This window comes from Pan paniscus, chromosome 7, assembly GCF_029289425.2.
Source record: "Pan paniscus chromosome 7, NHGRI_mPanPan1-v2.0_pri, whole genome shotgun sequence".
Taxonomy (NCBI): domain Eukaryota; kingdom Metazoa; phylum Chordata; class Mammalia; order Primates; family Hominidae; genus Pan; species Pan paniscus.
In genome coordinates this window covers 73,002,004-73,024,152 of record NC_073256.2, presented here as the reverse complement: position 1 = coordinate 73,024,152, position 22,149 = coordinate 73,002,004, and the positions used below count along the sequence as shown (strand labels likewise).

The 22,149-nt window shown below is 42.4% G+C and overlaps 1 long non-coding RNA gene across 1 annotated transcript; it reads right to left on the bottom strand.

Moving 5' to 3' along the window:
* Positions 1 to 7,557: 7,557 nt before the first annotated feature.
* On the bottom strand, positions 7,558 to 21,822 carry LOC117981574 (uncharacterized). Its single transcript, XR_004673162.3, has 3 exons — positions 21,294 to 21,822; positions 16,410 to 16,513; positions 7,558 to 9,854 (listed from the first exon to the last, which is right to left on the bottom strand). It is a non-coding gene; the product is annotated as an uncharacterized LOC117981574 (long non-coding RNA).
* Between the last annotated feature and the right edge of the window lie 327 nt (positions 21,823 to 22,149).

The window sequence follows — 22,149 nt, the reverse complement described above, 5'->3', positions numbered from 1 at the left end:
TAAGTTTCTAAATTTTTGCTTTGGGCCGATCTTGCTCAGGATCTGTGAGAAGAGTGTAGGAACATTGGGCTGCCTTCTCCTGCCCATCAAAATGCTTCATGCCATGGCAGAAGGAGGACAGGGTTTAGGGTCAAGTCTGGGTGGACATCTCTTCCCATCTGTCTCATTTTCTTATTTGGAAAATTTACTTACTCACTTGAGCCTCAGTTTTACCATCTGTAACATGAGGAAAATAATACCTACCTCAATTGCTTCATAGGGTTTTATAAAACTAAAACGAAATGCATGATCTCCGTAGGGGCAGAAACTCTGAATCATTTTCAGCATTTAACATGCTGACTGACACAAAGTGGGCATGTAATGTTTATTGGCTAAAACTCTGTAAACTGTAAGGAATGTTACACACATAGTAATTATCAGTGATAATTCAGCTAATGGTATTTGACCACAGACTTCTTGCCTAGGCACGGGGAAAGAGAAGGAAGAAAGAAGATCTTTGCTCTGTTTTTCCTAGGGCACACAGAGTTTCTCATGATGCCCCAGGTACCACGCATGACTTTGGAGATGAGAGTGGGGGATTAAGGATGCCAGACACAGGACCCTTGGGCAGGGAATCGGGCCCTGGATCTTTAATCATTTACGAAGGCCTGGAAGATATAGAGTGCTTTCTCATTCCTCAGGGGCTACAAAAAGATGCAGGGCACATTACATGGCCCCCAGGGAGAATGCAGCATGGTGGTCTTTCATTCAAACCAAGGCCACAAGTAACTATCAGATGAGGTTGGAAGCAGAAAGCAGAAAGCAGAAAGCACCCAGAGAGGAACAAGGAAAGGGCTATGGAGCTCAGGAACTCAATCAGAACCAGGATGGAGTGGAGGTGTCTCCATCTCTGAGATATTGCAATCTTCTGTTAATCTGCCTGATAGAATTAAAGTATAATTATTGGAGCGGAAAAGGGTCAAAGAGATGAAATTCAGCACAGCCACCATGGGCCAGCTGTGAGCAGTGCTGGGTCCAGCAGAGTGGAAATACAGAAATAGAGAAGACAAAGGCCTTACCTTCAGGGAACTTAAAACAGTAAGCTATAAAAAAGGCAAGGTGACAGTTGTATTTCTTATGGAGACATGATGGGATCCGAGAGCAAGTAGGCTGACCAAAGAGGTGGCATTTGGATGGATCTTGAAGGATCTGTAGAGTTTCAGTTGGAGACAGATTAGAAGTGAGAAAATGCACTGTGTGTGGAAGCCCACGTGTTCTTCAGGGAATAAGAGGATGCGAATGGAGTGTGGATGGCTGACAAAGGGATTGTGAAGGAGAGTTGGGAAGGAGGAAAAGGGCCAGAGTGTTCATTGTCACATCAGGAGTTCATTCTGGGAGCAGAGGTGGGCCTTGGTGCTTTCCCTCCATTCACTGGATTTAAAGAGAAGGGGACTGAGGCCACGAGGCCGAGGTGGCGCTCGACTTCAGTCCTGCTCCTCCCCACCTTCCGGGCTCCCTCTGGCTCAGTGCTCACCTGTGGCAGCCGTAGGGGACCTGTCCTCCCCATGGGTGCCCAGACCTCAGGAATCTGGCTGAGGCTGGCTGGCTTGCTGTGTGGGTCTGGGCACAAACATGTGGAAAAATTGAGAATCTCGAAGCAGAACAGCTATCCCTAACGTCCATCAAGTGGGTTTCATATGTTTAATGAATAGGGATAACTTATGCATTTTGGGCTTTGGAATGCATGACCTCATCTGATTTTCCCTTTCCTCCATCCAAGCTGGTGGGTCCGGGACTCACTGACCCTTTGGAGGAGGTGAAGGGAGCAATGAGGGAGCTCACCTGGTTGAATTCCTGGGGTCTTTGATTTCGTGATGGGGAAGTAGAATGGCTGGGAGGACAGCGTGGCAAATGGGTTGCCTTCGGGAATGACACAGGAGGAAGGTGGCTGTGGCCGAGGGTGAGGAAAACTGCCAGGAAGGAAGACTGAGTGGGAGTTTCCTGGCAGTGATAAACAGGAGCAGAGATGGGCCTGAGGCCACTGAGAGGAGGCTTTAAGAATGGGAAGTGTCCCCATCTCTACTAAAAATACAAAAATTAGCCCTGTGTGGTGGCAGGTGCGCATCGCCTCACCCGGGAAGCGCAAGGGGTCAGGGAATTACCTTTCCTAGCAAAGGGAAGCTGTGACAGATGGCACCTGGAAAATCGGGACACTCCCACCCTAATACTGTGCTTTTCCAACGGCCTTAGCAAATGTCACACCAGGAGATCATATCCCGTGCCTGGCTCGGAGGGTCCTATACCCACGGAGACTCCCTCACTGCTAGCACAGCGGTCTGAGATGGAACTGCAAGGCAGCAGCAAGGGTGGGGGAGGAGCGTCCGCCATTGCTGAGGCTTGAGTAGGTAAACAAAGCCTCCAGGAAGCTCGAACTGGGTGGAGCCCACCACAGCTCAAGGAGGTCAGCCTGCATCTGTAGACTCCACCGCTAGGGGCAGGGCATAGCTGAACAAAAGGCAGCAGAAACTTCAGTCTTAAACGTCCCTGTCTGATAGCTTCTCCCAGCACAGACTTTGAGATCTGAGAATGGACAGACTGCCTCCTCAAGTGGGTCCCTGACCCCCGAGTAGCCTAACTGGGAGGCACCTCCCAGTAGGGGGCTGACTGACACCTCATAAGGCTGGGTGCGCTCTGAGATGAAGCTTCTGGAGGAAGGGTTAGGCAGCAACATTTGTTGTTATGCAGCCTCCGCTGGTGATACCCAGGCAAACGGGGTCTGGAATGGATCTCCAGCAAACTCCAACAGACCTGCAGCTGAGGGTGCTGACTGTTAGAAGGAAAACTAACAAACAGAAAGGACATCCACACCAAAACCCCATCTGTATGTCACCGTCACCAAAGACCAGAGGTAGATAAAATGACAAACATGGGGAGAAACCAGAGCAGAAAAGCTGAAAATTCTAAAAATCAGAGCGCCTCTTCTCCTCCAAAGGAACGCAGCTCCTTGCCAGCAACGGAACAAAGCTGGACGGAGAAAGACTTTGACAAGTCGAGAGAAGAAGGCTTCAGATGATCAGTAATAACAAACTTCTCCGAGCTAAAGGAGGATGTTAGAACCCATTGCAAAGAAGCTAAAAACCTTGAAAACAGATTAGACGAATGGCTAACTAGAATAAACAGTGTAGAGAAGTCCTTAAATGACCTGATGGAGCTGAAAACCATGGCATGAGAACTACGTGACCCATGCACAAGCTTCAGTAGCTGATTTGATCAAGTGGAAGAAAGGGTATCAGTGATGGAAGATCAAATGAATGAAATGAAGTGAGAAGAGAAGTTTAGAGAAAAAAGAGTAAAAAGAAATGAACAGAGCCTCCAAGAAATATGGGACTATGTGAAAAGACCAAACCTACATCTGATTGTTGTACCTGCAAGTGACAGGGAGAATGGAACCAAGTTGGAAAACACTCTTCAAGATATCATCCAGGAGAATTTCCCCAACCCAGCAAGGCAGGCCAACATTGAAATTCAGGAAATACAGAGAAAGCCACAAATATACTCCTCGAGAAGAGCAACTCTAAGACACATAATTGTCAGATTCACCAAAGTTGAAATGAGGGAAAGAAAGTTAAGGGCAGTCAGAGAGAAAGGTTGGGTTATCCACAAAAGGAAGCCCATTGGACTAAAAGTGGATCTCTCAGCGGAAACTCTACAAGCCAGAAGAGAGTGGGGGCCAATATTCAACATTCTTAAAGAAAAGAATTTTCAACCCAGAATTTCATATTCAGCCAAGCTAAGCTTCATAAGTCAAGAAGAAATAAAATCCTCTACAGACAAGCAAATTCTGAGAGACTTTGTCACCACCAGGCCTGCCCTAAAAGAGCTCCTGAAGGAATCACTAAATATGGAAAGGAACAACCAGCACCAGCCACTGCAAAAATATGCCAAATTGTAAAGACCATCAATGCTAGGAAGAAACTGCATCAACTAACGAGCAAAATAACCAGCTAACATCATAATGACAGGATCAAATTCACACATAACAATATTAACCTTAAATGTAAGTTGGCTAAATGCTCCAATTAAAAGACACCGACTGGCAAATTGGATAAAGAGTCAAGACCCATCAGTGTGCTGTATTCAGGAAACCCATCTCACGTGCAGAGACACACATAGACTCAAAATAAAGGGATGGAGGAAGATCTACCAAGCAAATGGAGACAAAAAAAGGCAGGGGTTGCAATCCTAGTCTCTGATAAAACAGACTTTAAACCAACAAAGATCAAAAGAGACAAAGGAGACCATTACATAATGGTAAAGGGATCAATTCAACAAGAAGAGCTAACTATCCTAAATATATATGCACCCAATACAGAAGCACCCAGATTCATAAAGCAAGTCCTTAGAGACCTACAAAGAGACTTAGACTCCCAAACAATAATAATGGGAGACTTTAACACCCCACTGTCAACATTAGACTGATCAACAAGACACAAAGTTAACAAGGATATCCAGGAATTGAACTCAGCTCTGCACCAAGCGGACCTAATAGACATCTACAGAACTCTCCACCCCAAATCAACAGAATATACATTCTTCTCAGCACCACACCACACCTATTCCAAAATTGACCAGATAGTTGGAAGTAAAGCACTTCTCATCAAATGTAAAAGAACAGCAATTATAACAAACTGTCTCTCAGACCACAGTGCAATCAAACTAGAACTCATGATTAAGAAACTCACTCAAAACCGCTCAACTACATGGAAACTGAATAAACTGCTCCTGAATGACTACTGGCTACATAACGAAATGAAGGCAGAAATAAAGATGTTCTTTGAAACCAAGGAGAATGAAGACACAACATACCAGAATCTCTGGGACACATTTAAAGCAGTGTGTAGAGGGAAATTTATAGCACTAAATGCCCACAAGAGAAAGCAGGAAAGATCTAAAATTGACACCCTAACATCACAATTAAAAGAACTAGAGAAGAAAGAGAAAACACATTCAAAAGCTAGCAGAAGGCAAGAAATAACTAATCAGAGCAGAACTGAAGGAAATAGAGACACAAAAAACCCTTCAAAAAATCAATGAATCCAGGACCTGGTTTTTGAAAAGATCAACAAAATTGATAGACCACCAGCAAGGCTAATAAAGAAGAAAGGAGAGAAGAATCAAATAGATGCAATAAAAAATGATAAAGGGGATATCACCACTGATCCCACAGAAATACAAACTACCATCAGAGAATACTATAAACACCTCTATGCAAATAAACTAGAAAATCTAGGAGAAATGGATAAATTCCTCAACACATGCACCCTCCCAAGACTAAACTAGGAAGAAGTTGAATCCCTGAATAGACCAATAACAGGCTCTGAAATTCTGGCAATAATTAATAGCCTACCAACCAAAAACAGTCCAGGACCAGATGGATTCATAGCCTAATTCTACCAGAGGAACAAGGAGGAGCTGGTACCATTCCTTCTGAAACTATTCCAATCAATAGAAAAAGAGGGAATCCTCCCTAACTCATTTTATGAGGCCAGCATCATCCTGATACCAAAGCCTGGCAGAGACACAACAAAAAAAGAGAATTTTAGACCAATATCCCTGATGAACATCGATGCAAAAATCCTCAATAAAATACTGGCAAACCGAATCCAGCAGCACATCAAAAACTCATCCACCATGATCAAGGGGGCTTCATTCCTGGGATGCAAGGCTGGTTCAGCATATGCAAATCAATAAATGCAATCCAGCATATAAACAGAACCAGTGACAAAAACCACATGATTATCTCAATAGATGCAGAAAAGGCCTTTGACAAAATTCAACAACCTTCATGCTAAAAACTCTCAATAAATTAGGTATTGATGGGACATATCTCAAAATGATAAGAGCTATCTATGACAAACCCACAGCCAATATCATACTGAATGGGCAAAAATTGGAAGCATTCCCTTTGAAAACTGGCACAAGACAGGGATGCCATCTCTCACCATTCCTATTCAACCTAGTGTTGGAAGTTCTGCCCAGGGCAATCAGGCAGGAGAAAGAAATAAAAGGTATTTGATTAGGAAAAGAGGAAGTCAAATTGTCCCTGTTTGCAGATGACATTATTGTATATCTAGAAAACCCCATTGTCTCAGCCCAAAATCTCCTTCGGCTGATAAGCAACTTCAGCAAAGTCTCAGGATACAAAATCAATGTGCAAAGATCACAAGCATTCTTATACACCAATAACAGACAAACAGAGAGCTAAATCATGAGTGAACTCCCATTCACAATTGCTTCAAAGAGAATAAAATACCTAGGAATCCAACTTACAAGGGATGTGAAGGACCTCTTCAAGGAGAACTACAAACCACTGCTCAAGGAAATAAAAGAGGATACAAACAAATGGAAGAGCATTCCATGCTCATGGGTAGGAAGAATCAATATCGTGAAAATGGCCATACTGCCCAAGGCAATTTATAGATTCAATGCCATCCCCATCAAGCTACCAATGACTTTTTTCACAGAATTGGAAAAAAACTACTTTCAAGTTTATATGGAACCAAAAAAGAGCCCAGATTGCCAAGTCAATCCTAAGCCAAAAGAACAAAGCTGGAGGCATCATGCTACCTGACTTCAAACTACATTACAAGGCTACAGTAACCAAAACAGCATGGTACTGGTACCAAAACAGAGATATAGACCAATGGAACAGAACACAGCCCTCAGAAATAATGCCACATATATACAACTATCTGATCTTTGACAAATCTGAGAAAAACAAGAAATGGGGAAAGGATTCCCTATTTCATAAATGGTGCTGGGCAAACTGGCTAGCCATATGTAGAAAGCTGAAACTGGATCCCTTCCTTACACCTTGCACAAAAATTAATTCAAGATGGATTAAAGACTTAAATGTTAGACCTAAAACCATAAAAACCCTAGAAGAAAACCTAGGCAATGCCATTCAGGCCATAGGCATGGGCAAGGACTTCATATCTAAAACACCAAAAGCAATGGCAACAGAAGCCAAAATTGACAAATGGGATCTAATTAAACTAAAGAGCTTCTGCATAGAAAAAGAAACTACCATCAGAGAACAGGCAACCTGCAGAATGGGAGAAAATTTTTGCAATCTACTCATCTGACAAAGGGCTTATATCCAGAATCTACAATGAACTCAAACAAATTTACAAGAAAAAAACAAACAACCCCATCAACAAGTGGGTGAAGGATAGAACAGACACTTCTCAAAAGAAGACATTTATGCAACCAACAGGCACATGAAAAAATGCTCATCATCACTGGCCATCAGAGAAAAGCAAATCAAAACCACAATGAGATACCATCTCACACCAGTTAGAATGGTGATCATTAAAAAGTCAGGAAGCAACAGGTGCTGGAGAGGATGTGGAGAAATAGGAACACTTTTTCACTGTTGGTGGGACTGTAAACTAGTTCAACCACGTGGAAGTCAGTGTGGTGAATCCTCAGGGATCTAGAACAAGAAATACCATTTGACCCAGCCATCCCAGTACTGGGTATATACCCAAAGGATTATAAATCATGCTACCATAAAGATGCATGCACACGTATGTTTATTGTGGCACTATTCACAATAGCAATTACTTGGAAGCAACCCAAATGTTCAACAATGATAGACTGGATTAAGAAAATGTGGCACATATATATCACGAATACTATGCAGCCATAAAAAAGGATGAGATCATGTCATTTGCAGGGACATGGATGAAGCTGGAAATCATCATTCTCAGCAAACTATTGCAAGGACAAAAAACCAAACACTGCATATTCTCACTCATAGGTGGGAATTGAACACTGAGAACAAATGGACACAGCAAAGGGAACATCACACACCAGGGCCTATTGTGGGGTTGGGGGACGGGAGAGGGATAGCTTTAGGAGATATACCTCATGTTAAATGATGAGTTAATGGGTGCAGCACACCAACATGGCACATGTATACATATGTAATAAATCTGCACGTTGTACACATGTACCCTAAAACTTATAGTATAATAATAATAAAAAAAGAATGTTCAATATTGGCCCCACTCTCTTCTGGCTTGTAGAGTTTCTGCCAAGAGATCTGCTGTTACTCTGATGGGCTTCCCCTTGGGGGTAACCCGACCTTTCTCTCTGGCTGCCCTTAACATTTTTTCCTTCGTTTCAACTTTGGTGAATCTCACAATTATGTCTCTTGGAGTTGCTCTTCTCGAGGAGTATATTTGTGGCCTTCTCTGTATTTCCTGAATTTGAATGTTGCCCTGCCTTGCTAGGTTGGGGAAGTTCTCCTGTATTATATCCTGCAGAGTGTTTTCCAATTTGGTTCCATTCTCCTCATCATTTCAGGTACACCAATCAGACACAGATTTGGTCTTTTCACATGGTCCCATATTTCTTGGAGGCTTTGTTCATTTCTTTTTACTCCTTTTTCTCTAAACTTCTCTTCTCGCTTCATTTCATTCATTTGATCTTCCATCACTGATACCCTTTCTTCCACTTGATCGAATCAGCTACTGAAGCTTGTGCATTCATCACATAGTTCTCTTGCCATGGTTTTCAGCTCCATAAGGTCATTTAAGGACTTCTCTACACTGGTTATTCTAGTTAGTCTTTCATCTAATCTGGTTTCAAGGTTTTTAGCTTCTTTGCAATGGGTTCGAACTTCCTCCTTTAGCTCGGAGAAGTTTGATCATCTGAAGCCTTCTTCTCTCAACTTGTCAAAGTCATTCTCCATCCAGCTTTGTTCCATTGCCGGTGAGGAGCTGCATTTCTTTGGAGGGGGAGAGGCGCTCTGATTTTTAGAATTTTCAGCTTCTCTGCTCTGTTTTTCCCCATCTTTGTGGTTTTATCTACCTTTGGTCTTTGATGATGGTGACGTAGAGATGGGGTTTTAGTGTGGATGTCCTTTCCGTTTCTTAGTTTTCCTTCTAACAGTCAGGACCCTCAGCTGCAGGTCTGTTGGAGTTTGCTGGAGGTCCACTCCAGACCCTGCTTGCCTGGGTATCAGCAGCGGAGGCTACAGAACAGTGAATATTGTTGAACAACAAATGTTGCTGACTGATCGTTCCTCTGGATGCTTTGTCTCAGAGGGGTACCCGTCCATGTGAGGTGTCAGTCTCCCCCTACTGGGGGGTGCCTCCCAGTTAGGCTACTCAGAGGTCAGGGACTCACTTGAGGAGGCAGTCTGTCTGTTCTCAGATCTCAAACTCTGTGCTGGGAGAATCACTACTCTCTTCAAAGCTGTCAGATGGGGACATTTAAGTCTGCAGAGGTTTCTGCTGCCTTTTGTTTGGCTATGCCCCCAGAAGTGGAGTCTACAGATGCAGGCAGGCCTCCTTGAGCTGCAGAGGGCTCCATCCAGTTCAAGCTTCCTGGCTGCTTTGTTTACCTACTCAAGCCTCAGCAATGGTGGGCGCCCCTTCCCCAGCCTCGCTGCCGCCTTGCAGTTCGATCTCAGACTGCTGTGCTAGCAATGAGCGAGGCTCTGTGGGCGTGGGACCCTCCAAGCCAGGCGCGGGATATAATCTCCTTGTGTGCCATTTGCTAAGACAGTTAGAAAAGCGCAGTATTAGGTTGGGAGTGACCTGAGTTTCCAGGTGCCATCTGTCACAGATTCTCTTGGCTAGGAAAGGGAATTCCCTGACCCTCACGCTTCCCAAGTGAGGTGATGCCTCACCCTGCTTCAGCTCATGCTCGGTGGGCTGCACCCACTGTCCTGTACCCACTGTCCGACAATCCCCAGAGATGTACCCAGTACCTCAGTTGGAAATGCAGAAATCACCCATCTTCTGCATTGCTCCCACTGGGAGCTATAGACTGGAGCTGTTCCTATTCGGCCATCCTGGAACTGCCTGTAAGAAATTATTTTAAGCAGATAGTAAGTGTCAAGGTTCTTGGTGGAAATTTTCCTGTAATAAGAGACAACCCCCAAACCATCCTTTTCTAACAGAAATGGCAGCTTGAAGGGCCAGGCCAGCAAGCTTTGATATGTAAATGCCAACCCTTTGAAAATGGGTTTACTTAATATGGTAATTTCTGCCATCTTCTCTTTGTCACCAAGGTGTACCAAGTGTCATGACCACCTCCAGATAACACCATGTGTTCAGAACGTCATGGCGATCCACATTTGCATATTAAAGAGCTAAGGTGGGAGGACCAGGTTTGTCATGGGCTACGTAAATAACACACCTGGTGAAACCAATCCCTTGGACCCTATGCAAGCCAGACACCGCCTCTTCCAGTGTCCCAATATAATCAACTACTTTTCTGCTGCACACAGGGTTTTCTCTTTGACTGAATCTCTCCTCCCTCTGTCTCTGTGGGGAGAGCTGTTTTCTTCTTCCTTCCTCCTATCTTGCCAATTAAACTTTTTGCTCCTTAAAAACCACTCCTTGTGTCTCTGTGTTGTTAATCCTATTGACTTGAGACCAAGGACCCTGGTGTTCCCCCAGTCATCAGAGCCATATAAACAACATTCTGGCTAAGAAACAGACAAGCTTCACTTTTATGGTTATGCCTTCTATCTTTATTTCTCTGTTTTCTTCCCTTCACTCCTCAGACTGAACACATAGCAGCATTAAATCTTGTCTTTGTTTTTAGGACTCAGCATTTTGGAGTATGTAGGTCCATTCTTATTGTGCCTGCTGATGGGGTCCTCATGCCCTTTAGTGAAGTTTCTGGGATTGCAGTCTCTAAAAGTCACGTGATCTTGTTTGCATCCTTGTGCTCCTTTTTTAGAAAACAATCCCTGCTGCACACAGAGATTGGCTTTGTGTGGCTCCTCAGCAACAGGAACTGAGACACGAATGCCGAAGAAATAGCAAGACTAAAGATAGCAGTGCTTTCAAAAACCTAGGACATTCATGTCTCAGTTCCTGTTTCCCATCCAAAATACTTGGCCCTATTCCCCTATGATGGAATGGGAAGCAGAGAGGAGAAAAACCCAGAATGGGGAAGGGAGAAGAGAGGCAGGAAGGAACCACCAGTCTTGCTGAGGAGCGACACAAAGCCAATCTCTGTCTTCCTGCTTTGGCCATGCCTGCTCCCACTTTGCCTTCTGCCACAACTGAAAGTTCCCTGAGGCCTCCCCAGAAGCTGCTATTCTTCTTGTACAGCCTGCAGAAAGTGAGCCAATTGAACCTCTTTTCTTTATACATTATCCAGTTTCAGATATTTCTTTATAGCAATGCAAAAACAGACTGATACACATTTGAAATGGTTGAAAACAATTATTTTCCTCGGAAATACTTGAGACACATCCTCACCTCTTGTTTTTGTGAAAAACCTACTCTGTGAAACTTATTTTACAATCTGAAGGTCTGCCTTAGCCTGGTTCCTCAGAATTAATGAGGTTTGGCCAGATGTGGGCTGCTGTGCAGGTCCTGCTCAGGTCTTCATGATCCGTTAGATTCTTGCCTTTGTTTAAAGTTTTCACATGAAATTTCTGGTAAAGTCACCTTTTCCTGCCTCTCCTAGCTTGAGTGCAATTTTCATTTTGGGAGCAGGTGTAGGTGAGTGCCTGGTCTGCTTGGAGATCTCAGCCTAATGGATAGACACCTTTGCTTCCTGGAGACTCTCAAGCTTTGTTATTTTTCATTGCTCTAAGATTTCAGTGCTGTTTTTTAAAATTTATTTTTTATTTTTGTGGGTACATATTAGGTGTATATATTTATGGGGCACATGAGGTATTTTAATATAGGCATGCAATGCAAAATAATCACATCAGGATAAATAGGGTATCTTTAACCTCAAGCGTTTATTCTTTCTTTGTGTTACAGACATTCCAATTATAAATTTTTTCATTATTTTTAAATGTGCAATAAGGTATTGCTGACTGTAGTGTTGTGCTATCAAATACTAGGGCTTATTTATTCTATTTAACTATATTTTTGTACCCATTAACCATCCCTACTCTCCCCCTCCCATCCCCACCTCAACTACCATTCCCAGCCTGTAGTAACCATCCTTCTACTCTCTATCTCCATGAGTTCAATTGCTTTAATTTTTGGCTCCCACAAATAAGGGAAAACACGCAAAGTTTTTCTTTCTGTGCCTGGCTTAATTACCTTAACATATTGATTTCCAGTTCTATCCCTGCTGTGGCAAATGACAAGATCTCATTCTTTTTATGGCTGAATAGTACTCCATTGTGCATAAGTACCACATTTTCTTTATCCAGTTATCTGCTGATGGACACTTAGGTTGCTTCCAAATCTCGGCTATTGTGAATAGTGCTGCAATAAACATGGGAGTGCAGGTAGCTCTTTGATACACTGATATCCTTTCTTTTGAGTATATACTCAGCAGTAGGATTGCTGGATTCTGTGGTAGTTCTATTTTTTGTTTTTTGAGGAAACTCCAAACTCTTTTCCATAGTGGTTGTACTAATTTACTAATTTACATTCCAACCGACAGTGTACCAGTGTTCCCTTTTCTCTACATTCTCACCAGCATTTGTTATTGCCTGTCTTTGGATGTAAGCCATTTTAACTGGGGTGAGAAAAGTTCATAAGAATTTTTCATAAACCTGTTTGCCATTAGTATGTCTTCTTTTGAGAAATGAGTATTCAAATTTTTGGCCCATTTTAAAATCCAATTATTAGATTTTTTGAGTTGTTTGAGCTCCTTATGTATTCTGGCTATTAGTTTCTTGAAATAGAGATAGTTTGCAAACATTTTCTCCCATTCTATGGGTTGTCTCTTCACTTTTTTGACTGTTTCCTTTGCTGGGCAGAGGCTTTTTTAACTTAATGTGAACCCGTTTGTCAGTTTTTTCTTTGATTGCCTGTGCTCATAGGGTATTACTCAAGAAATTTTTACTCAGACCAGTGTCCTGAAGAGTTTCCCCAATGTTTTTTTGTAGTGGTTTCATAACTTGAGGACTTAGATTTAAGTTTGTAATCTTTATTGATTTGATTTTTGTGTATGGTAAGAGATAGGGTTGTAGTTTTATGCTTGTGCATGTGGATATCCAGTTTTTCCATCACCATTTATTGAAGAGACTGTCTTTCTCTCAATGTATGTTCTTGTCACCTTTGTTGAAAATGAGTTCATGGTAAATGTATGGATTTACATCTGAATTCTCTGTTTTATTGGCCAGTGTGTCTGTTTTTATGCCAGTACCATGCTGTTTTGATCGTTGTAGCTCTGCAGTATAAATTTAGGTAATGTAATTCCTCCAGTAGTGCTCTTTTTGCTCAGGGTAGCTTTGGCTATTCTGGATCTTTTGAGGTTCCAGATAAATATTTGGATTATTTTTTATATTTCTGTGAAGAACATCATTGGTATTTTGATATAGATTGTATTGAATCTGTAGGTTGCTTTGGGTAGTATGGACATAGTAACAATATTGAATCTTCCAATCCCTGAATATGGAAGAACTTTCCATTTTTTTGGTGTCTTCTTTAATTTCTTGCATCAATGTTTTATAGTTTTCATTGCAGAGCTCCTTCATTTCTTTGGCTAAGTTTATTCCTAGGTATTTTATATTATGTGTAGCTATTGTAAAAGGCATTATTTTCTTGATTTCTTTTCCAGATTGTTCACTGTTGGCATACAGAAATGCTACTGATTTTCATATGTTGATTTTGTATCCTGAAACTGTAATGAATTTATTTATCAGTTCTAACAGTTTTTTGGTAGAGTCTTTAGATTTTTCCCAATATAAGATCATGTCATCTGCAAACAAGGATAATTTGGCTTCTTCTCTTCCCATTTGAATGCCATTTATTTCTCTATCTCATTTTTATAGCTAGGTCTTCCAGTGCTGTTTATAAATATAGTTGGAATAAGAGTTTTTCTAGCACTCAGTCTTTTTTTTAAATTTAAGTTCTGGGATACATGTGCAGAATGTGCAGGTTTGTTACATAGGTATACATGTGCCATGGTGTTTTGCTGCACCTATCAACTCATCATCTAGGTTTTAAGCCCTGCATGCATTAGGTATTTTTCCTAATGCTCTCCCTCCCCTTTTCCCCCATGCCACGACAGGCCCCAATGTGTGATGTTCCCCTCCCTGTGTCCATGTGTTCTCATTGTTCAACTCCCACTTATGAGCACTCAGTCATAAACAATCATTCTAGCTTCCCCTCCTGACCAAGTTTAATCTTAAGTATCTATAAATATGCAGCATAACGAAGTGTGTGTTTCTTAGTAGGGAGGCAATTGTTCTTCCTGCTTGCAATTTTAATTAAAAATTACCTCTGTCACCTACGACACCTCTATTTCCAATCTATTTAACAATGTAGAAAAGCAACAGTTAATGTTTATGCATGCCTCCCTGAGTTCAGGAAACACTCCTTTCCCTTTAGTAACAAAGGTAGAAAAATCCATAAGGTGACATATATTTATAAGATGTTTATGCAGTAAATGATCAGGGAGGAGTGTATCCCATGATGTAATATGGGAGGAATTTTGTCAGAGTTCACTTGTGTTAAGTGCATGTTGTCTCTGATCAGCTTTCCACATTGAAATATACCACCATTTCCAGTTACATGTTTTTTGTTTGTTTGTGTGTGTGTGTGTGTGTGTGTGTGTGTTTGTTTTTACAGGAAGGGTCATTCTCTGTCATCCAGTCTAGAGGGCAGTGATGTAACCATGGCTCAGTGCAGCCTTGAACTCCTGTGTTCAAGCAATCCTCCCATCTTAGCCTCCTGAGCAACTAGGACTACAGGTGCATGCCCCCATTCCTGGCTAATTTTTATTTTGATTTTTTGTAGAGAAGTGGTCTCACTATGTTGCCCAAGCTGGTCTCAAGCTCCTGTCCTCAAGCATTCTTCCTACATTGGCCTTCCAAAGTACTTGGATTACAGGTGTGAGCCGCCACACCTAGCCTTGTCCTCATGTTTTTTTTAGCATGGTTGAGCCAAACTCCTATAGGGACAAGATCACTCTGTCACCTATAGGAGTATCAGAGGCAGGATAGCAGAAATTTGGCAGAGAAAGGCAGAACATATCTCCCTGGTTGGCTTTTCCAGAGTGTCTGCTGTCTGGCATTAGCATCGAATGGCTTTTGAAGCATGGGTTCCAGCCATTTTCCTTATCTGTGGGTAGCCTCTCCCTGAATGCTTTTCCTACTCTCCTGATCTGTTACTCTCCCAGTGGCCTGAGTAACCTTCAAGCACAGCTCTGCCCTCTCCCATCTGGGTGGCACCATTGCCTGGAATTTGAGTCCCTGTCTGTGTTTTGGGTTCATATTCCTTTACTTAACTACTTCTTGAGTCCTGTTCTATGGCAAGGTCTCTAGTAGGCATTGGGGATACAATGAAAAAACATCAGTTGCTGACCTTAGAGTAGAGCATAAAAAAAAGAAAAACTAAAAAGAAGCAGTAAAATTAATTTTATTGATAATTTCTGCAACCTAAGATATCTGATATAGTATTTTATCATGAGCCACTAAACACATTCCAAGTGCTCAGAGGACACATGTGCTAGTAGCTATTATAGTGGACAGAGCTGGTCTAGAGGCAGAGCTGGACAAGTGAAAAAGCAGTGCAGCATATGTGGTGAGTGCTGGACTTTTGTTTTCCTAGTGAATTTGTGTTTGTGTAGGAGATCATTTTTTGCTACATTGTGAACTCCATGAAGGCATGGGCGTTGTCCTTTTTCCTCACCCTGTATCATTAATACTTGGTGCATAGTAGGTGTTCAGTCAATTTTATTATATGAAAGTGCTAAGCACAGGGCATTATAGGATAATCTGGGATGAGTACCTGCCTACTCTGGAGTGGGAGAAGGGTGGCATCAGAGACATTCTCAGAAGGAGGAGACACCTCTGAGTCAACTTGCAAAATCAGAGTATGAGTCTGGGGTCAAGAGGAGGCAGGAAGGATATTCTAAGGAGAGAGGAGTGTGTACAAATGCTGGGAATTAAAAGAGAAGACAACAAGTTGAGGGGGAGCCCCAAGAGTTCATTATGAGGAAAGCTCAGGAAAGTGGAGGAGAACATCAGAAGATGACATTGGAGAAGCAAGCAGTGCTCAGATGATGTATTAGTCCATTCTTATATTGCTATCAAGAACTACCTGAGAGTGGGTAATTTATAAAGAAAAGATGTTTAATCGGCTCACCCTTCTGTAGGCTGTACAGGCTTCTGCTTCTGGGAAGGCTTCAGGAACCTTACAATTATGGCAGAAAGCAGAGGGGAAGCAGACATGTCTTACGTGGCCAGAGCAGAAGGAAGAGAGTGAAGTAGGAGGTGCTAAACACTTTTAAACAACCATATCTTGTGAGAACTCACTCATTATCATGAGAACAGCAAGGGAAAAGTCCAACCCCATGATCCAATCAACTCCCACTAGGCGTTTCTTTGACATGGGATTTGGACAGGCACACAAATCCAAACTATTTATTCTGACCCTGGCCCCCTACAAATATCATCTTCCTCTTACATTACAGAACACACTTACCCCTTCTCAACAGTTCCCCAGTATTAACTCATTTAATCATCAACTCAAAAGTCCACAGTCCAAAGTTTCATCTGAAACAAGGTAAGTCCCTTCTGCCTATGAGCCTGTAAAATAAAAAACAAGTTAGTTACTTTCAAGATACAATGGGAGTATGGGCACTGGGTAAACATTCCCTTTCTAAAAGGGAGAAATGGGCCAAAACAAAGGTGCTACAGGCCCCATGCAAGTCCAAAACCCAGCAAGAAAGTCATTACATAATATCCTTTGACTCCATGTCTCATATCCAAGCAACACTGACCGAGGGGTGGGCCCCTAAGGACTTGGGAAGCTCTACCCCCATGGCTCTGCAGGATTCAGCCCCCATGGCTGCTATCAAGGGCTGGTGTTGAGTGCCTGTGGCTTTTCCATGCTCACAGTGCAAGCTTTTGGTGAATCTACTAGTCTGGGGTCTGGAGAATGGTGGCCCTTTTATCACAGCTCCACTGCACAGTGCCCCAGTGGGGACTGTGTGGGGGCTCCAACCCCACATTTCCCCTCTGCATTGCTCTTATAGAGGTTCTCCAATGAGGGCTCCACCCCTGCAGCAGACTTTTGCTGGACATCCTGGCATTTCCAGTTCTGTTGTCAACCATGCAATTTTCTCAGCGGTTACTTCTGAAATTTTCTCAGCAGTCTTCTGAAATTTTCTTTCTGTGAAACAGTCTATTGTGACAGAAGTTTCTTTTGACATTCACACTTGTTAGATATTCCTTCTATCAAGCATTCAACATTGTCAGATGTCTAATCTTCTTTCTGTTGAACATGCAATCTTCTTAGATAGGAGTTCTGCCAAACATTCCATTGAGGCCTGTGTTTCTTTTCCAAAACATGTAAGCATGTTAGATATTCTTTCTGCCAAACCTGCAATATTGTCAGATGTTTCTTCTGCCAAAGCTGCCATCTTGACAGATGTTTCCTATGCCAAACATGCACTCTTGTCAGATTTTCCTTCTGCCAAACATGTACCCTTGTCAGGTGTTCTTTATCTATAATATGCAATATTCTTACATGGAACTTCTGCCAAACATTCCATTGCATCGGATGTTTTTTTTTTTTTTTCTTTTTTTTTTTTTTGGCCAAGATTCAAAACTCTCTGATGTCTCTTTGTCAATCTCGCCACGTAATTTGTGGATCAAACACCCAGGCTTTCAAGTGTTACTTTTGTAAGACATTGAATGTTGTCAGATGTTACTGCTGCCAAACATGCAAGCTTGTCACAAGTTCTTTATGCTAAGCCTGCAATCTTCATAAGTGTGAGTTCTACCAAACATTCCACTGTGGCACATGTTTCTCTTGCCAAACATGCAAGTATGTCAGATGTTCCTTCTGCCAAATCTGTAGGTTGGTAAGTTCTTTCTTCTGCCAAACAATCAATCTTGACAGATGTTTCTCCTGCCACACATGCCATTTTGACAGATGTTTCTTCTGCCAAACACACAACCTTGTCACATATTCCTTATCCCAAACATGCAACATTCTTAAATAGAACTTCTACCTAATAGTCAATTGGATTAGATGTTTTTCTTCTTTTTGGCCAATCTTTCAAAATTCTCTGATGTCCTTTTATCAAACTTTCAATCTTGTCACATGATCCTAGTGTGAAACACTCAGAATTGTCAGACAGTACAACATTCCACGTTGTCAGATGCTACTGGTGCCCAACGTGTAACCTTGTCATATGTTCCTGCTACCAAACATGCATGCCTATCTGATGTTCTTTTTGCTAAACAGGCAATCTTATTAAGTGTGAGTTCTACCAAACAGTCCATTGAGGCACATGTTTCTTTTGCCAAACATGCAAGTAAGTCAGATGTTCCAAACCTGCAAGCTGGTAAGATGTTTCTTCCACCAAACATTCAATCTTGACAGATGATTCTTCTTCAAAGGAGATTGAATGTTTGGCAGAATATGTTCAACTTGCAGTCTTGTGACATATTTCCTCTGCCAAACATGCAAGCTTGTCAGATGTTTCTTTGGCATAATATTCAACCATGTCAGGTATTTATTGTACAAAATATACAGCTTTGTAACATGTTCTCTCTGCCAAACATGCAACGTTGTCAGATTTTCCCTCTGCCAAACACACAATCTCCTCAAATTTTCTTCTGCCAAACTTCCAACCTTTTCAGATGTCTTTTCTGCCAAACGTGACATCTTGTCACAAGGTCCTTCTGCCAAACATGTAACTTTGTTGGATATTCCTTGTCCCAAGCATGCAATATTCTTAAATAGAACTCCTGCCAAACATTCAACTGGATCACATGTGTTAATTTTTTTCTGTCAGACATTCAAAATTGCCTGATGTCCCTGACTCAAACTTTCAATTTCTTCACCTGAGCTGTGTGCCAAACATTCAGCCTTGTCAGATGTTAATTCTGATAAGCATACAACCATGTCAGATGTTCTTTCTGCCAAACATGCAAGCATGTCAGGTGATCTTTCTATAGAATATTAAAACCTTTCAGCTGTTTTTTCTCTCAAACATTAAAACTTGTTAGATGTAGTTACTGCAAAACATGCACTCTTGACACATATTATTTTCTACCAAACATGTACATTTCTCATTTTTTCTGCCAAATATGCCATTTTGTCAGGTGTTTCTTCTGCCAAACATGAAACCTTGTCAGATATTCCCTTTGCCAAAGATGCAATCTTCTCAGATGTGCCTTCTGCCAAACATACAAGGTTTTCAGTTGTTCCTTCTGCCAAACATGCAAGCTTTTCAGATGTTTCTTCTGCCAAACATTCAGTCTTGGCAGATGTTTCTCTTACCAAACATAAAATCTTATAAGATTTTTCTTGTGCCAAATGTTCAATTGAGTCAGAGATTCTCATGCTAAATTTTTAATCTCATCAGATGTTGCTTTTGCCAAAAATTCAACCTTGGCATATAATTCTTCTGCCAGAAATTCAGCCTTCTCAGATGTTTCTTCTGCCAAACATGCAGCCTTGTTATGTATTTCTTTTGCCAAGCATGCAAGTTTGTCATATTTTTTTTCTGCCAAACATGCAACCTTGTCAGATCTTCCTTCTTTCAAATAAGGAACTCATTGTCTCCTGCATGGCAGAATGGAAACTCAATGTCTGCAGTCTTGCAGAAGAAGACCTCAACCTCTCCAGCCTCTCAGAGGAAGAGATCGCCATCTCCAGCATCTCAGTGGAGTACCTTGCTGTGTGCAGCATCACAGAAGTGGACCAGGTCTGTGGGGCCAGGACAGTGCACTTGCTCCCACCCTACTTTTATATGTTCTCCCCTCATCCTCACTCCTCCATAGTTCCCAAGCTGTGAATTTGGTGCTTCTCTCACAGCTGCCAGCTACTCCTGCCATCCCCAGCCCCCAACAGGCAGTTCCTTTTACCTCTTTCCATTGTCTGTTTCATTCAAGTGCTTCTATTGAGGACAAGGATCTGCTGCACCTTCCATAGTTGCCCCTGGATGGCAGCTTTGTGAAGCTTCCCAAGATCCTGATCTAGGCTCCACAACCAGGGGTCTAAGTAGACACAATTACTGAAGAAGTTCAGGGGCACCTGGCTTTTCTGGCTTTCCACAGCAAAGATATTCTTTGTGGCTTTGGCTACCAGCTGAAGACTCTGCAAACTCACCCTCCCCTTCACCACACTATCTCCAACCAAGCATCAGCAATCAAAGCTCTCTGGCCAATAGCTCCAACAGAAACATTGATCATGTCTATCCTTTCAGAGAAAAGAGTCATCATCAAAACCCTCTCAGAGGAGGATCTTGTTGTTAGAGGAGACTCTCAGAAGAGAAACCTTTTGTTTCCAGCCTCTGACATTAGGACCTCACCACCTCCAGTCTCTTAGAGAAGAAATTCACCATGTCAAGCATCTCAGAAAAGGACATCAGGGTCCTCAGCATCTCACGGGAGAAACTCACCATGTCCAGCCTCTCAGACTAAGACCTCACTGTCAGTCTCCTGTCTCTCAGAGAAAGACGTCATCATCACCAGCCTCTCAGAGGAGCACCTTGTGGATCTTCCATCCTGGAGGTAAAATTTACCATCTCCAGACTCTTAGAGGAGAACCTCATTGTCTCTGCCCTCTCAGGGAAGCAACTCCCTCTCTACAGTTTCCTAGAGAAAGACTTCAACCTCTACAGGCTCTCAGAGGAAGACTTCACCATCTCCAGGACTTTGCCATCTCCAGGCCCTCAGAAGAGTACTTTGCCATCTTTAGCCTCTCAACAAAAGACCTGGCCATGTGCAGGATCTCAGAAGAGAATCAAAGCCCCGGAGGCCAGGAGTGCTTCCCTGCCTCCACCCCGTTTTTCCACATCCTTCCCTCACCACCACTCCCCAAGAGACCCCCAACTCTGAAAAAGGTGTTTCTCACACATCTGCTCACCTCTTTCAGTCCTCAGTGCTCAGCACACAGTTCCTGTTATCTTTTATTATTGTCTGTTTCATTCCAGGGCTGTCTTTGGCACATACAATTGTGTACCCTCCGTATTTTCTCCCAGACGACACTTTTGTGACTCTTCCAGAGATTATCAACACAGCTCTAGTACAAAGGGTCTCAGAAGACATGGTAACTGAAAAAGCTCAGAGGCAACTGGTCCTTTTGGTCCTCCACAGCAAATAACTTTTTTATGGCTGTGACTACTGGCTTCAGAGACACCACACTCACCCTCGGCCTTCCCATCTCCCCCACCCTGTCAAGCACCAGCAGAAACCCAGTCTGGCCAAGACATTTGACAGGGACATTCACCATCTCCAGGCTCTCAGAAAAGGACCTTGCAGTCTCCAGTCTCACAGAGAAGGACCTCACCATCTCCAGCCTCTCAGAGAAAGACCTAGACATCTCTAGCCTTTTGAAAGGGAACCTCACCTTCTCTACACTCTCAGAAGGGGGACTCCCAGTCTGCAGCATCTCAGCAGAAAAACCTGCAGTCTCCAGGCTCTTGGAGGAGGACCTCACAGTCCCAGGCTTCTCACTATGTCCAGCTTCTTTCTTTCTGCAAACATCAAACCTTCTCAGATGTTGTCTCTGAGGAGAAACTCACTGTTTCCAATTTTTCAAAGGAGGATCTCACCAGATTCTCACAAGAATGTTTTGTGGGGTTTTTTTTTTCATCTCTGAATATGACTTCACTGTCTTTTGCTTTTTGGCAGGGAAACTTCCTTTCTCCAGGCTTTTAAAGCATGATTTTTTTTTTCTTTCACATCTCAGGAGAGTCTCACCACCTCCAGCCTCTCAGAGGAAGACCTCACTTTCTCCTGCCTCTCAGATGAGAAACTTGCCATCTCCAGTTTCTAAGAAGAACTCACAGTTATCAGTTTCTAAGAGAATGACCTCTTATCTCCAGTTGGTTAGAGAAAAAACTCACCTTTTACAGCCTCTCAGAAATAGACTTCATTATCTCCAGACTCTCAGCAATGAAACTTGCCATCTGCACCTTTTCAGAGCAGACGTTAATTATCTTCCACCTTTCACAGGACAATTCAAAATTTTTCAAATAATTTATGGGAAACATGCAACCTTGTCAGATACTTTTTGTGCTAAACATAAAAGCTTGTCAGATTTGTCTACTGCCAAACATGTAAGCCTGTCAGATTTTATTTCTTCCAAACATGCAAGCTTGTCAGATGTTTCTTTGGCCAAACATGCAATTTTTGTCTATTTTTGTTTTTTTGTCTAATTGTTTTTCTGCCAACATAAAAGCTTGTCACATTTTCTACTGCCT